We start from the raw sequence: 18,520 nt of genomic DNA, 5'->3' as shown, positions 1-18,520 counted from the left end.
ATTTGATATCCGGAGTGTCAGAGACCAACTGAGATAAAAAAGACGAAATAGTGGGGGCTTTTGTGTGGTAAGGAGAAGTGAGAATGGCCTGACTGCTGGTTGGAGATCTGATTTCCAAGATGAAAACAGAGGGGTGGAAGACTGTGAGAAAAAGAAATCCAGGTCTACTTACTCTTATATAGCATCCAGAGCTGCAGTGACTATGTAGCCTCCTGATGACTGAATATTAAGGCCTAATTCAAGAGATGCAATGAATGTCCTGGTGACCAAGCGTGGTGTGTAGGAGTTGGATTCTAACAGAAGAGTATTGCCCACCTTACTGGACCAGTCAAGTTTATATAGTGGAAACTATAAATATACCAGAGCTCTGTCTTCAATTTTTTCCAAAGGGCTTCAGTTTCTTCTGAAATCCCTGGGGTAAGTGCCCACATAAAATGACTGAGATTAGAATACCAAAATCAAAACTGTCAGAATCAGAATTAACATTATTTAGAAATATCAAAAGTGTGATCTTTTATCCTACCTTTACTAAGCAACTGAAAAATACTCAAAAATATGAATGCCCAGTGATTAAACGTATTTATTATAAAAAAAAAATCCTAAATCCCCTTTTAAGGGCTCACTTGATTACAGCAGGCCCACCCACAGTTATTTGCTTTTGATTAACTCATAGTCAACTGATAAGGGAAATTAATCACATCTGCAAAATACCTTTTCCCATTTAAAGTAAACAAACAATGGATGTGATATTCCATTATATCCACAAGTTCCATCCTTATTCAAAAAGAGGGGATTATACAGGGCATATATATCTGCGAGCAGGAACCTTGAGAGCTACTTTAGAATTCTGCACACTGCAATGAGAATTATTAAATGTGAGACTGTTTATTAATAGATTGTTTCCAAGTATATTAGGGTATATTCAGAAAATAACACCACGAACAGATGGAAAATTTTTAAATAAGAAACTAGCTTCAAGTTTGTTGGCAGAGATGAAAAAGAAAAACGTTAAGTAAATACAACAGGAAGCTGTAATAAACTTTAGGGCTGGATGAGCCAGAGGGAGACCGTGCTATGAGAACACAGTAACATGAGATAGTTCCAGAACCAAGTCTTGCTGTGCAGAAGCATCAGGCAGGAGCTGGCACTGTGAAGAAAGAGTTATCTGGCTGGAGCTAGAACTGAGGGTCCTCAAGAAAGTATAGAAACTTGGACCACCAAAAAGTGCTACACAAGCATTATTTGGGACTTCAGAGAGAGAGAGGAAAGTCCTCTAGCCTCTCTTCCTCTTTCCTGCCAAATTCTCTCCAATGATTTCCATTGGCTGAACTCAGAAGGCAGTGCACAAAGACTTCTGATAAATGTAACATGTTAAAGTCACCCCACCACTACAGAGTGCAGAGGAGGGGAAAGGAATCTGAGAACAGACAAGTGGCAATCAAACTAGACTTGGGTTAGATATAGGTCCATTGGGAAAATATATTCTACTTGAGATCATGCAAAATGAGGGAGGTGAAGATAGACAATATTTTTTAACAGTAAGTGATTTTAGTAGATATTAAAGTGCTGAATACATTTATGTATGTATGCATTATATAAATGTGTGTATGTATACATATATTCCATATATATGTGAGATTTTAAATATAAAATTTAGAAAAATACTTTAGAAAACAGTAAAAGTGAGCTACAAAGTAGAGAGATATTAAAATGAAGAAAGAATTTCAATTCCAGCAAAATTGCTGTGTTGTGTGACTAAATGTCTGGTTAACCAAGAATAGCCATGGTTTATGCCTGCTGCCTCTGTCACTCTCAAAAACTTCTCTGGTTTAGACAAATTATATGTCAACCTACCTAGAGAAGAAAATGAACCAACTTGAGTGGAATAAACTACTAGAAACTCATTTACATCTTCCTGAAAGGAACAGGGAAATAGCAGATGAAAATTAAATACTTGAGGCATACGTCACTACTGCAGAAGAAAATTTGGTATTTAAAAAAATGCTATCCAATTAAATGTTCAGGCAGCATTCTCAGAATCACACCGCATAAGCATTGTTTTTAGCCAGGTTCTCAGAGGCCCAGGCTTCAGAAACATTAACAACAGCTTCATTTCAGCAAACTGCTATGGTTGATTGAAAAGTGGGAGGGACCTTGGATATTAGGGCTAAGTTTGCCCTGGAGAAACAATTTCTCAGGCCTAAGCAGTTCCAAAGAAGGAGTAAACATCTAGGAAATTCTTTCTCTCAAGGGAGTCTAGACTCTGTCTAGGACATTAGGGTTCAAAGAACAACATGAAAGGGAATACAGAACTTAAGAGGATTGAATATGCTCGATCCAAAGTAAAAGCACCTCAAAAATGATCCAGTGACTTGGGCTATCACAATTGCAAACTTTTCAACTTTGCAAGATGTCAAGAATATTTCCCAGTGTCTTTCTCTTAGCTTCTGGTGTTTACCAACAAGTCTTGGCATTCCTTTGCTTATAAACTCATCATTCCAGTCTCTGCCTCTGTTGTCACATGATCTTCTCCTTGTGTGTCTCCTTGTCTCTCCTCCACTTCTTATATGGGCAAAAGTCATACTGGATTATGGTCCATCCTAATCAACTATGACCTCATCCTAACTTGACTGCATCAGCAAGGACCTTATTTCCAAATAAGGTTGTATTCATGGATACCTTGTGAGCAGCATGGGCTGTTTAGAGTTCTTCTCTTCCCTTTTACAGAATGGTCAAGGATTTTATATATATATATGTATACTAATTCAGTTGAAGATATTGTTGCCTCTCTGTATTTGGGTAGAGGTACAATACCAAATTTTAGCATAGATGACCACAAAAATCTAAATTTTGTGTTGATAAAGATATATTTTGACCATTTACAGATATTTTAATTAGCAGAGCACTCCAACAACCAAGTTTCTGACAGTAAGTTTCTGACTACAGACAAAATGTTGGAAATTAGGGGAAAAAAATCCAAAATTAACTTCTCCCTCTCCCTCTCTACCTCCCTCTCTTCCCAGCCTCTCTTCTCTTACTAAAAAAAAATTGTTTACAGTTGGCCCTTGAACAATGCAGGGGTTAAGAGTGCTGATATTTCCTGCAATTAAAAACCATGTATGACTTTACAGTTGGCCCTCCATATCTGCAGTTCTGCACTGCAGATTGAACAAATCTCAGATCGTGTAGTAGAGTAGTATGTATTTATTGAGAAAAATCCATGTGTAAGTGGACCTGTGCAATTCAAACATGTGTTGTTCAAGGATCAGCTGTATATTTGGCGGGGACACAGACCCACAACAAATCATCATTTTATGTTTCTCTTTATTATACAATTTCCACATCAGAAGTCTTCTAGAGACCAAAGAGAATTTTGGGGAATATGTGATATTTTAAAATTACAAAGTTTTAAAGTTTTCCAGTTGTAGTTTTATTTTGTCACTAGGATAGTTAATAATTTGTCAAAATTTGACTTATAGAAATGTAAAATTTTGAGTTATTCTCAGTTGGGGATTGGGCAGAAGTGACCTGCTGTAAATCCAAATTGTGTATTATGAGAAAGATAATATTTTTTGTCATATCATAAAACAAAGATAGTTGATTGAGCCTTAAATCAGACAATTCTTTCCCAAAGAATCTTCCCTATGTTCTGGATGGTATACACAGATTGGTTAAATTAAAATACTAATCATATACATTGAAACAAATTTTCCCCATTATTGAAATAAATTAAATGAAAGGATTACATGGTTCCTATGCCCCCCGACTAAATTTTTAGATTAAAGAAATGTATCTATTATAAGTAGAACAAAGCATTAGTAAGCTTCAGGCAAGTAGTGTGTAATATTAAAGTTGATGCAGTTCAAGAGCAACTTGGTTCCTGATAGCCTTTGATAAAGGATATCTGTTTTATTAGGTTTTTCTCTAATTACCACAAAATTATATAATAGATCAATACATTTTAATAGTAAGTATTTGCATTATAGATCAGGTGGAGAATATCCTAAAGTTTTATGCAGTCAGGAGCATTTTGAAATTTTGTCTTTTTTCTATCTACTTATAGCTACTATGATAGCGTTCACTTAAAGCATTGGACAAAATTATAACTTAGTAAAAAATATATCACTACATTTAGAAAACCCATAGACACAAATTCACATATGAAAACGATCTCAGTCTATCTCTGTATTTTATGTATGTTCTGTCAAATAGATAATTTGTTGACCATGTTCAAATTAGGGTGTGTCTATGAAAATCATATATGAATGCAATACTTATATAGAATTTTATATTTAGATTACATTTGCATATCAATTTTTTGAAACTCAAGGAGATGGTACAGACAATATTCTAAATGTTGAACAAGTTCTAGTATTACAACTTTTCTTTCTTTTTTTCTTTCTTATATTTTCTCTTGGCTTTAAAAGTAGGCAAAATTTCACAATTAAAATTATGGAACTATCACTGCAATGTAGTAATTAAACAGAACAGAGAATAGACTATATTGGTGTGACATTTTGTGTATGATTGCTGGCATTTGTGCAAGAGCATTTTTAAGTAGCGAAGGATTCAGTTTTGTTTTTTTCTTTCTGTAAACTCTCAAAGATATTCACAACTAAAACTACATTAGAGGTTTGTGGCTCTAGCAGTGTATTACTTTAAGTGTACTTAAAGGTGAGGTTTCCCTTTTCTCCATATAATGTATGACATATATTAATAAATCCAATTGTTTAGGATAAGCTCTCAAAATGAGATTTTTTTAAAACAAGACATAGGAAGATAAAGATATACATACGCATTAAAGAAAACCATTAAAGAAAATTAAAGAGCAGAAAAGAGAAATTCAGGAGCCAGGATGAGCTGTTGAGGAAGAGGCAATGTGAAGGGTTAGTCTCTACTTTAGACACTGGAAAGCTCTGTAGGAGCAGGAGCACCAGTTATTGTTCAAGTGTGATAGCAGTGAGGGTGTCAGTATGTGAAAGTTCCTGGGATTAAAGATATTTCTCAAAGAAGAGATAATCTAAAACCACCTTCTCTGGGTACATTTGGAATATTTATTCACTTCTGTACTTGTAATTTTGTCTGTAAATAGATAACTTATTAATATTGTGGCACAAACAGCCCTTGAAATATCATCTCCCAAATCTAATTCATAATAAAGAATCATAGCTCCCTCACTATAAAAATAATTATATCTAGCTAGATATATTTTAGTAAACAGCACTTGGAATGGCAAAATGCCCAGGGCTAAAACTGCAATTTTATAACTCTGATACTAATTAATACTGTAATATCAAATTAAATAAAGCTAAAACCATTTTTTAGAAAGCAACATTTTATGCTCAGAAATTTATTGCAGCTAATATCACTTTGTAATGACTTAGAACTTGAAATTAGCCAGAGCATTTTTCATAATGATAAATGTATTTGCATTCTAATGAAATGGAGTTTGGATCCTTCCTGAGAATGACCATCATTCCTCATGCCATTGTGTTCTTTGAAGCCAAGGCCTTCTATAACACTAATTCTTTATTTTGCTCAGCATGGAAGTTAATTTGGATTATTAATTTTCTTTACATACTCAGTGTATAACTTTATATAGTTCATATGTTCTTACACTGATACTGGTTGAAGTATTAGTTCTATCCCAAGAGTTCCTTTGACTATCTGGATCTCTATTTGAGATTATTTATTTTCCCCATTTATTTTTAGTTCCTTCCGTCTACCCTTTTGTAGGGTCAAATATGTATTGAATTTTAGGTACACTTGAGACTGGGGTATTGAGCAAGTTGAAATGCATTGTGCACAAGGAAAACAGTACTGAAAAAAAAACCATAATGGGCATTATATATATATATATTATATATATATATATATATATTTTTGGTGGTGCTACATAAAAATTTTGAAGCTATAATACTGAATTATTAAATATATTTGCTGTCAGTTTGGAGCATAAAACATGGCACTTTTTAGGAGTTTTTTTTTCTTAACAGAAAATATTCGTAGCTTTTCAAATTGGCTTGCTCAACATTTATTCAAATTTCCTTTTGAAGTGCCTTCCTGGATCTCACATGTAGAAAAACTAAAATCTGTATTTCCACAATCCTTTGAAGAAGCTAGGCATCCAAATATGATTTAGGTTCAGACAATCATATGTAGTGGTGGGAGACTAGAAATCAAAACCTGGATAAATAGGACTTCCCTGGTGGCGCAGTGGTTGAGAATCCACCTGCCGATGCAGGGGACACACGTTCGTGCCCCGGTCCGGGAAGAACCCACATGCCGCGGAGCGGCTAGGCCCGTGAGCCATGGCCACTGAGCCTGCACGTCCGGAACCTGTGCTCCACAACAGGAGAGGCCACAACGGTGAGAGGCCCGCGTACCGCAAAAAAAAAAAAAAAAAAAGCAACCTGGATAAATAGTGAGAGAAACATCCAAATGGACAGGTCATATACAAATGTCAGTAAAATACAAATCATTTGAATGAATCCATATATATATGTATATAGTCATAGTACTTCTAATCAAGGAAAATTTTTAGTATAAATGGTGGAAAGAATAGATAAAATTATTATATACATGAAGGAATTCACATACCAAGCTTATGTATTCAAGAAGAGGAAATATATCACTAAGAATCAGTACACAGAAAGCAAAAGAGAAAATAATGTCTAATAGAAACTTTAATTCAAAATCCTAGTTATGTTAGAAGGAAAGAAAATAAAAAGTATCACAAATATTTTTGAATTTATCCTTAACATCTGGAAAGGCATATTTTTGTCTCCAAACCCAAAGATTCCAGGTGAATCTCTTTGTCACTGACCATGAGTCCACTAGAAATGGAGTAAGTGTGGCCTTCAAAATGCTGCTCCGTAGACATATTACCAGTGCTCTTTTCAAAGTCTATTATACTAAACTTACACTACTTTAAATTTGTAATAAATTTTAAATCTAAAATTTAATGAAATAATCTCAGTTAGCCTCTAATGAACTGTGTAATTTATATAAAGAAAAAAATGCCTTTAAGAGGCATCCCTTATCTTTGTTGTGACATTTTGTGTTGTAGTATGGCATCATCAGGGAGTAATAGCTTATCCCCCAAATTTTATCTCTGTTACGTATCTCATCTTTAGTGCTAGATATTTCAAATGCAAATATTGCATTGGATTCATGCATTTCTAGGGTAAAAGTTACGGTATAAGCCAGCTCTAAATTTTATATGAGCATTTTAATATTTATTGTTTGAGTAGTTAAGAAGGTAAATATTGATATTTCCCTTTCAATAATGCCCCATACATTAACCCATGTAATATATAATCTGCAAAACAACTTTGAGAGATGTGTATTGTCATTATTTCCATTTACCCTGGATTTTTGCCAGTGATTATATTTAAAAATGGGATGGAAGCAGAATTCTGTTTCTATACCCATTCTTGGAAGATGTTTACATTAAAATTTATTAGCAATAAGTAAAAACATTTACCCTTATATTTAAAAAAATATAAGCAAATATAGAAAGGGGAAGAATTGACTCAATTTTTATTCTGAAAATATGAATATGTGGCGAACTTCCCATGTTGTTGGAAGAAAATGGTATAGAACTTCATATTTTTAAAGACACTAACCATTTCCTTTGACCATCTTTGACTAATCTTCCATAGAATCCTTCTTGCTCTTCAGTCTGTTGAATTGGCCAAAAAGTTCATGCAGGTTTTTCCATAAGAATCAGATCCTTATTTATCTTAGACTGGGTATAAGTAGACTCTTTTATTTTCTTGTTTTTGTCACCATGCTGTACATTATAACCCTAGAACTTATTTTTCTTATACCAGGGAGTTTGTACCTTTTGACCACCTTCACCCGTTTCACCCACCCTATCAACCCCCAACTCTGGGAACCACCAACCTGCTCTCCTTTCTATGAGTTGTTTTTTAGATTTCAAACATAAGCGAAATCATACAGTATTTGTCTTTCTCTATAAACCCTTTAAAGTTCCTTGAATTAGTGTTACCAAAGGACCCTTTCCTTCTAATTATATATGCTGCTTTTAAGATCACTATTTGGAAATATTATATATGTATAGAGAAGAACTAATTATATATAACTCAGTTGGAAAGACACAAATTCATAAAAACAAAATACCACTGAAAGCTCTATTTCAGTCCTTAATTTTAGTTAATTCAAAACCTACTATATCAGTAATTTAATAATTCTTTTCTATTATTAAAACACACACAGCAACATGTTGTGAATGGTATTAACGCTAAAGGTAGTGAAAAAAATCTTGTATTTTTAACTGTTAGAAGAGAAAAACCAGAAAAAAAGAACAGCTTGAGACTCAAAGTGGTAATGTTTTAAAGTTTCCATATAAACCAAAAATCTTATTATCCACATAATAAAATGAAGGCTCAGAAGTCCAGTCTATTAAGCGATAGTTCTAAGGTAAATGTTCCCTAGATGAACTTGATTCATCCTATATGCATTCTCATCCCTAGTCATAAGTCAGAGCTTTTTGAGACTACTCTTTCAGACCAGCAAGTACTATTTAGTGCACTGAAGCAGTAACTTAATACTATCCTGGTGACCTGTAACAGCTGATACAGTTTCCAAAGGTAGTTAACTTCTAAATAGGCAGTACTTTACTATTTAATATGTACTGCTTCAGTGGACTAGATAATACCTTGATAGCCAAAAAGATCTAATGCTACTTCCAAAATTTGGTGGTGGGGGGTTGGTGGTAGACAGGAATACAGCAATAGTGTTTTCCTATACTATGTATGTTACAAGGCATAACATACTTTTACCCTGATCACAGCAGCAAGAATATAAAATGCTTTGAAACAGTTTAAACTCATTTTATATGAACTAAGAGCATGATAATATCAATACGTTAGCTTTAGAAAAAATAAATGTTTGTTTATTAATTTAAAATGCAATATGAAACCTACATCCTATTTTAAAGATAAAGTTATAGGCTTCAAGTTTCAATTCGGGGTGATGTATAATTTCTAAATTCATCCTTTTTCTCACTTCTGTGTTACCTAATATATGCTTTTCAGTTTTTGCTAGTAACGTTTATTAACAAAGACAACTTTACAATAACAGTGCTTGGAAAAGATTTTACTGTAGTTTGGTGTATTCAAACTAAGATCTAATGTACCTCAGTTAACCATGATTTACATTAATACTTGAAATAATTTTACAATTTTTAATAAAATAACTTTCTAACTAGTTTTTATAACTCAAATATACTTAAGCTTGAGGCCAGAAACTAATGCTCAAATTCATTAGGACTTCTTTCCTAATTCCTGCAGCAAGGTCTCTGATAGTCCCCTGAATCACTCTCCTTAAACCCAGTGAAAACTTCAATTTGTCTGTAAACATAGTTATGGTTTATTTGAGTTCTAAAGTCATACTGTTCCAATATATTTAATACTCTTCCTTTCTCCCATCCCTTGAAATACCTCTCCCATAGCCCTTCCAATCATATCTATTCAAATATAATTCTAAATATTTAAATATCTAGATATAAGAATCATGGGTCTCAGTGTTTGGGGAAATTGGGACTTTGCATGCAGGTATGAGTATTTTAGAAGCTGTCCATGAAGTGCTTGGGACCCCAAAGCAAGACAATTTTGTTTATTGTGATTCTTTCAATACCATCCTCCACAAATTTTTCAAAGGGGTCTTTACTTCTCAACACTTGCTCATTCCCACAGAGTAGCATTACCAGTGGTTCAATGGCAATTACAAAAGTAATGTACTAGAGAAAGATTCTGAAATAGGTTTCTTTACAGCAGTGATTTTACAATAGAAGTGGACAAGAGGTGGCGTATATTAGGGGCATTCAATTAGAGGCTATGGACTCTCTCTCTGCCAGAAAGAAATATATAGAGAGATGCACTTATAAACTCTGGTTCATAAACTAGTTCAAGTGATTTGTCAAATCTAAAACCAAATATGGATTTTCTAGGGGCTTCCCAGCCTTGTTTTAACCAATCTGTCTTACTCTCATCACTCTCTTTAGTCTGAGTAATTAAGCTTGATTGAAAGAAAGGTTGCTCAAATATTTTAAATGGCTCAAAAGAGATCAATTTCCACTTTCCTTTAATTATACTGACAACAGTTTACAACAAAAAGTCTTAAATCTTGTAGCAGTGTCCTGAAGAAAGTAGGAATTCAACCATTATTTTCTGAGTGAATAACAAATGACGAAATGGAATAAGCTATTTGATAATATCAAATTCCTTAAAGAATAAAAAAATGCTTTGTTTTATATATGCTTCATTTCTTTTGCATGGATATATAAAAGCAGATAAATTATTTTAAAATGAAAACTTTCTGGTTTGAAGGAAGAAGTAGGGAGTAACCAATAACTGACATGTTTATAAAATAAACTAGGAAAACTTGGTTCAGTTTGTCACATATTAGTAACAATATTAAAAATAAACCTCAAGTTCCTTGCTAAAAATTGTTCTTCCAAACTATCTATATGAAAAGTATATTAATAGCAGAAACAATCTATGATATCTCTTCTAGCTTTAAAGTATGAAATAGATGTCAGATTCTCAGCATTAAATGGATGCTAATATATATATATTTTAGGGTGATTATTTTGATGCCCTTCCAAAGTACTGTCAACAGTCTTAAATTGGCCATATTTTTTGCTATTCTAGCATCTGATAGTACAAAATGTCTGTTGAGATTGAAGGATGGAGTTCTGTGTGTGTGTATGTATGAGTGTACAATTCAACTCTGCATCTAAAATGCTGCCTCACATGTGTAGACAGTATGTACTTCAGAGCTTAACATTCCAAGAGGGCTTTTTGTAGTGTTAGAAGTTGTAGCATATCTTCGGCATGTGAACTTTCAAAATAAACAGGCTTGCTTATCAACCTTAACACAGAAGCTGAACAGCTTCCTGTTATTCACTCAGGTAATGAACCAACACAATAGGTAGTCCTCCCCTGGGCAGAGCTAGGTTTGCATCTTAGCCTTTTTTTCCTTAAATTTTAAAATATATTAAGTCAGTTGCAATGCAGCAATATGAGCTTCTAACATATCCATAAATGAAATCTCCAGATCAGCCTCTCATAAGCAAATAAGCAGCCATAACCTCTTGTAAATTCTCCCTCTGAAATCACAGAGAAGAAACTCCATACACTCACCAATGACCCTTATCAAATAGCAACTTTGTGGAATGCTCTTTGCCTTTATAGTCTCTCTGGAGGTTACTAACTCTAATGGGAAGGCAATGTACCATTGGCTATTATTCTTGCCAGCAGGGAAAACTGAAGAAAGATGCATCCATTAATTCTGTGTTCTCATTGCAGGGTATGAGATCCCAATGGAAGTATCTTTACTTCCCTACTTCCCTTTGAAAATAATTGTAATTTTTGCTACTTATTTATAGCAGAGGGTTAGATCCCTGCTCCTAGACATTTTATGACTCTTAAATCATCATTGTGAATGATAGTTCATTAAATTTTTTTCTCCCAAAGTTAATCTTACAATATTCTTTAGATATTAATTTTACGAAAAATAGAGTCCTTATCAACTTTTCCTGAAATGGCAAGGCAGATTTCATACTGTTTCTGAAATCACCATGTCTGGTAAAACGAATAATATTATGTTAAGGGGGTGAGAAGGAGAAGAGTTTTACTAAACAGTGTTTTGGGTAATAGTGGATAATAAATATGGTAAGCTTTTTGCCTCTCAAATGGAAAATTAATTAATGAGGCATCTTAGGCAACTGCAAGTAACAGAGACATGACTATATTGGAATAAACACAAAATGGTTTAATTTTCTTGTTTAATAAGAAGGCTGAGGTAGGCAGTTGGTGATACTGGTTTAGATGCTCAAAAATGCCAGGCTTGGGATCTTAAAAATCCTTATGTTCTTTTTCTCATAGTGTCAAAATTAATGCTAAATCCAGCCATCACAATCTATTCTAGATTGGCAGGAAAAGGAGGAAAAAACTAAGTTGACTCTCTTTAAGGAACCTTCCCTTAATCCCCATCCCAAAACTTTTCCTTGTATATTTCATGAATATTTTAATTTGGAATGGAGCTGTCACTATGTAACTGAGTGGACGCTACACCACAAAATGTAGTTTTGTTAATAAGGAAGAAAAATAGAATGGATATTGGATAAGCAATTACAAGTCTATTCCAAAAGGACTAGATTTTTTTTACTAGATTAGAAGACACAAAATTGAATTTCTATTTTGAAATAGATAATAAGGATCATACCTAAAATGTGTTAAATATTATCTACTTGAAAATAGGTAATATTCAGGTCATAGAAATTATTTCATTTACTCTTTGTAACAGTCCTGGGAACTAGGTATGTTGCAGATACAGAGCTTGGTTTCTCTGACTCACAGTCCTGTAGGGTAATTTTTTTTTAAATATTTAAGCATTTCTTTTTTTTTAACTTTTTATTTTATATTGGAGTACAGTTGATTAACAATGTTGTGTTAGTTTCAGGTGTACAACAAAGTGATTCAGTTATACATATACATGTATCCATTATTTTTCAAATTCTTTTCCCAATTAGGTTGTTACAGAATATTGAGCAGAGTTCCCTGTGCTATACAGTAGGTCCTTGGGATTGACATGTACGCACTGCTATATTTAAAATGGTACATTTTGTATTATTTAAAAAATAGTATTTGCCTTGTTTAACAAAATAATATTTCTAAACTAAAGATTCCTGTAAGTTGTATCATTAAAATACATATGTGCTGAGGACAAAATTGCATTTTATTGTCTTTTTTCCTAGTTATGGAAACAAATTAAAGCAGATTATGAGCCCAGTTATGCTTGTATTTTTGAGCCAGTGCCACAACTGTTAACCCCACTTCAGGTCTCCAGGATCAGCTCTTTGGATGAGGGACTGTTTCTCTGTGCTAACAATTTTTCTCAATCTCACCCATAGCCCTTGGAATGTTCCTAAAATGGTCACCCTATAATTTTTACATACAGAGAACCTTTCCTAGTGGTACAGACATACATTGTCCATTGGCTGCTCAAATGTGATTCATTATAATTGAATGGTTTTTCATATGTTTCTATATGAAATCATTTTCATCTTTTGACATTTTTAATGTAAGATTATTTGTTTATTATGTATCCCTCAAATATTTTTTAAAAGTGGGGTTCAAATTATAGTAAAATTTGAATACTGTAAATATACTATTTGAAATATGGAATTGGAATAAAAATTAAATTAAAACAAACTAAAAACTTAAGTTTTATTGCCATGACAAAAATGGAACCAAATAGTCTGAAGTAAAGGAAACATAATAATTCATTGCAAAGAAGAAAAAATAGTTTTAATTTCCTTGAAGCTAATATTTAAAGATTTTTCTTATCAATTTTTATAAAAGAAAACCATTATGGGCATGTCTTCAAGAAAGATTTGACTGAAAATATGTATATAGACTCAAACAAATTACATTACTCTCTAAAATGTTCCATATGTCATGAACATGAATTGTGTATTTTTATTTGAATAGTGTATCATATTTGTGACTGGAGAATAAAAGGTAACTGCCATTAAAAACTTACAAAATACCAATGAGAGTTAATATACTGATTTATAATGCTAACTTATATCTATTATTTTAATCTCTTGAAGTTGTATTATTTTTATTATTTTTTATAGATAGCCCTCTTTTCAGAACTGGTGGTAAAGAAATGTTATTTAAATAATATATTGACAGGGAGGCTTGCTATTGAAAGAAGAGGACTATGTCACAAACTACTCAAAAGAGGTAATTTTTAAAATATCATCATACTCTAATATAGATATTTTTCTATAATGTGATATTAAATCCTAGCGAGGAAAAAGAATAATACATTCTATTATGATGGGGAGGGAAGTATTTTGATATATTTGAATACTGTTATTTCATTTCAGTTTTGTATGAACAGGTTGATCCACAATATTACAATATTATCAAGCATAACTTTGAATAAAAAGGGTTTGTAGCTAAAATGTGGATTATTTATTATTATTGTACATCTATATTCAAAGTTATGTTTGTGTGTGCTGTGACTTCTCAAAATTTTTGTAATTTTTTCCTAAAAGAGTGATTTATAAGCTGACATATACACACTTCAAGGAAGGGTTTTTTTTCTTCCAATGCATTGAATATACAGTAAAATATTATAATATTTTCCCAAAGCACTTTGCAAATAAATTGTAAGCAGAAAACATTATTAAATTGGAAAAGATGTATGCCTGTGCATTAAGCTAGACCTATTATCTTTCATTTTAGAACCTTATAAACAGTTTCATATTGTAAGAGTACAAATGAATTATGCAAGTTGCACTCTTTCTGACAGGTATTCTTAAATTTAAATGTCTTATAAAGTTGCTTAAACTTTCTCTAATTATCTTCTATATACTGCCTCCTGAACAAGTATTTTTTTTCTCTTTGTATTCACTAAAGCTATCTATAGTCTCTTTGTGGATTGAGAACTGGTAGTCAAAGCACTTCATAGTCTAAGCCAGTTATTTGTTATGTGACCTTTAAAATCCATTCATCTTCCATGTATTTTGGACCCTCCATCAAATATGCATATTGATATGTTCCCATTTATAGGCAATGTTGAGTAACTATAGAAATTTATAATAGAATAATTTATTCATTTATCCATTCAGCAGTTTATTAAGCACTAATACCGAATCCCATACATCTAGTCACTGTAATACGCACGTATAAAACACTTGTCCAATGGCAAGTTAAAGCTCATGTTCACACCCAATGCAAAAAAATAGCAAAGAAGGGCTTCCCTGGTGGCGCAGTGGCTGAGAGTCCGCCTGCCGATGCAGGGAACACGGGTTCGTGCCCCGGTCCGGGAAGATCCCACATGCCGCGGAGCGGCTGGGTCCGTGAGCCATGGCCGCTGAGCCTGCGCGTCCGGAGCCTGTGCTCCGCAACGGGAGAGGCAACAACAGTGAAAGGCCCGTGTACCGCAAAAAAAAACAAAAACAAAAAAAAACAGCAAAGAAATTACAAATAAGTGAAATAGATCATCAGAGGACACAAAATGGATGCCTAATAGCTACAAACTTAAACTCATGTAATTTTAAAATAGACTACTACTCAGTGCTTCCTTTCATTGAGGATGTTTATAACATTTATATAATTTTTTATCTAACTCGTTATCTGTATTCCAAGGATTATACATCAGATTATAAACAAGCATTTGAAAGGACCTATGGAAATGGGCACATGGTATCTAAATTACAAATGATATATCTCACGTGGCTGCTGGAGTCAGTGAAGACACAGAAAGTGACAGCTGATACCCTGACAACGACAACGAGGAAGGAGTGAAGACTAAAACAGAATGTAGGTTGAAAACAATAGCATTTCTGAGGGCAATTTAGTGTATCAACAGATGTTACATTTAAACCTAATAATAACTCTAAAGAGTAAACACATATTCAGTGCTGGACTGAAATATGTGGAACACTTGAGAGATCAATTGTGTGGCTCTGGATTCAAGTTACATTCCTTCAATATGTGTATAATATTTATTTAATGGTGGCAAAAAGGAATATATGTTTTACTCAATTCAAATTACATACTTTTGTCTTATATTTTAAGTAAATACTTATTATAGTATTTGTTATGTGATTTTTTTCCCCTATGTGGGAAACATTTTTTAACCTGTAAAAAATTTAGGGAACAAAACAAATCATTACCATTAACTAGCATCATTATATGTATTCATTGGTCTTAAACTGAATTCTGATTTCAGATGACTATTTGTTAGAAGTTGTTCTCACTTTCATTAACCCAACCTACAAATTCAGTCATTCTGTTAAAAAAAAATCAGCAGAGATATTTACCACCTTTGAATTTTTTCTTCTTTTTGATACACTGTCTGAATCTGTAGGAATTTGATCAATGTGCATTCAGTCATTAACATAGGGGTTTCTATGAGCAAATCTCAGTTGATTGGCACCAAAACACCAGTATGTTTGCAAATCCATGCCCTGGGCATCTGCCTTTCTGGCCAATTCCTTAAGCTCATTTAACATAGAATGACTCAGATAAGGAAATGTCTCCTAATGGTAAAGTACATGAGGCTCACAGTTAGACATCTAGGCATAAGCCCAGGCAGAGCAATACTTAGTAACTTGGTGACTAACATTGGAAAAGTATAAGGAATTTGTAACAAAAGGCCTTTAGGAGCTCAGTTTCTTACCTAATAAAATGAATAATAATAGTAGTATCCACTTTAGAGATAATTGTAAGACGTATATCAGATGTGAATAGAAAGTATACTTATATTCAAAAAGAAGTCAAACTATGTTCAGTATTTTCTGTGAATAAATTTGAATAGTAATGATAATATTTTAATAAATATCCTAGAATATATAATATGGTGTTTAAAGACATTTTCCTATCATTTGGAAAATTTAGAACATTTCTTTGGTTATAGTAGAATCTTAAACAAGCAATAAATTGCCTCTGTCCTTTAAAATTTTGGAAAACAAAACTATGTGTGCATTAAAATATATAGCACATGGAACTAAATCTTCTCAATTCTAATTGTGGAATTTAAATATTAAAAAACACATTTTATGGTCAGCTTTGATGACTGGATAAGTCTTCAAGAAGGAAATGAATCTTGAGTCAACTTCTGAAACAGAGAGTCTTAAATTTTAGTGTATAAAAGAATCAACAGGGAAGCTTGAGAAGAATCAGTACTTCCTATGAGTAGGCCTGGGATATAGAGCAGAAACTGAATTTTCTAAAAGCATTACAGAAGATTCTGAAGCAGCTGAACATCTGTCCACACTTTGGGAAACACCGTTTCTAGAAGATAAGTAAAATTTACAAAGAACAATGTAATGCATGATGCACAGGAGGCAGGCATAAAATAATGTTAAACATTTTAAGTGTAATAGTAACTTAAGGGTAGAGAAAGGTTTTAATAGATGTTTCACAGCTTAGGTTGGTCAGATTTGGAGTGTCCTAAATGCCAGTCTGAGGAACTTGAACTTAATTCTGTAGCTGACGGAGAGCTACTTATTTCGTAAGGGAATTGCAAAGACTTAGTTTAAAATTAAAGATGTAGTTTAAAATTAAAGATGTAGTTTAAAATTAAATTGTTAGTACTTCTTTGTCTGAGTATGGAAGAATAAGAGTGAAGTTAGGAAGATAAGTTAGGAAACCAGGACAGTAACAAATGAAGGAATGGACTCCTGGTCTTCTTCATTGGTTAAGGGTAAAGAGAAACAAAATACATCACTGTGGTTGTAGTGGTGACCAAAATTGATAAGATTTTAGATAAAGATGTTAAAAAAACAAGAAAGAAAAACAAGGAGACAGATACCTTGAGATTTAGAGTTCAAAAATTGATTGTAGGGCTTCCCTGGTGGCACAGTGGAGCCTGCGCGTCTGGAGCCTGTGCTCCGCAATGGGAGAGGCCACAACAGTGAGAGGCCCGCATACAGCAAAAAAAAAAAAAAAAAAAAAATTGATTGTATTGCTTATCAGAGGAAAAATATGAGTCCAGTTACATGAAGAAGATGGTTGTTTTAGACATATTTTTATTTCCAAGTGGAGTAATGTAGTAGGAATTATGAGATGCACTTTTATAGTTTAGAAATTGATTAGGATTAAAAACAGGGTTAAAAGTAATTTCCATAAAATAATAATTAAAAATCAAGATGAAACGTTGGTTTTAAATGAATAAATTGACTTCAACTTTATATCTATCTTTTATGCTTCAGATTAATCTTGTTTTCCCTGTGAAAAGCAGTCTATCTGTTAGAGAGAGAGAAGAAGAGAGAGAAGACAAATCTTTACCTTTCCCCACCCACTGTGGAGCACTGTGCTCCCAAGAAGGAATCTTGTCTCCACACCAACCTGGAAGCCCATAGGCAGCCAAGTAGAGCCCTGGAATAAACTAGCCATAGTCACTGAGCGCTGGATGTCACATACATCTGCTGTTTATGAATGCTTAGCTTCCATTCACCCAACTTCTGAAACCAGTACCATTTTTACTCTGGAAAAACATCCCTCTCTGAGTTTCAGTCCATGAGACTTCAATCTACCAGATACCTCTGCTCAACTTGTTCACTCATAACTCAGGCCAGACCAATTAATGCAATTTATTTTTCAGTCACAATGACTAATCCAACAAAAAATACTCTCTTAAGACCCTAGAAGAGAATCCATTCCACGCTTCATTCAGCTTCTGAAAACTGCCAGCATTCTGTGGCTTGTGGCTGCCTCACTCTAATCCCTGCCTCTGTGGTCTCATTGCCTCCTTTTCCACTTATATTTCCCTCTACCTCCCTCTTATAAGGATATTTATGAATTCATTTAGGACCCATCTACATTATCCAGGATAATCTTCATATTTCATAATCCTTAATAATATATAAAGTAACATTCACAAATGCCAGAGATTAGAACATGCACATTTGGGGACACCATTATTCAGACTATAACAATGACCATTTTCCAGGATTTTACATTAAAAT

At 33.4% G+C, this 18,520-nt stretch overlaps 1 long non-coding RNA gene across 1 annotated transcript; it reads left to right on the top strand.

Moving 5' to 3' along the window:
• The first annotated feature begins 13,729 nt into the window (after nucleotides 1-13,729).
• Nucleotides 13,730-17,924, top strand: LOC125964458 (uncharacterized). The gene is made up of 3 exons (XR_007477503.1): nucleotides 13,730-13,781; nucleotides 15,298-15,368; nucleotides 17,765-17,924. It is a non-coding gene; the product is annotated as an uncharacterized LOC125964458 (long non-coding RNA).
• The last annotated feature ends 596 nt before the right edge of the window (nucleotides 17,925-18,520 follow it).

The sequence above is a fragment of the Orcinus orca genome, chromosome 5 (genome assembly GCF_937001465.1).
Source record: "Orcinus orca chromosome 5, mOrcOrc1.1, whole genome shotgun sequence".
Lineage (NCBI taxonomy): Eukaryota > Metazoa > Chordata > Mammalia > Artiodactyla > Delphinidae > Orcinus > Orcinus orca.
Note: the sequence above shows the minus strand (reverse complement) of the source record. Positions and strands in the feature narration are given on the sequence as shown.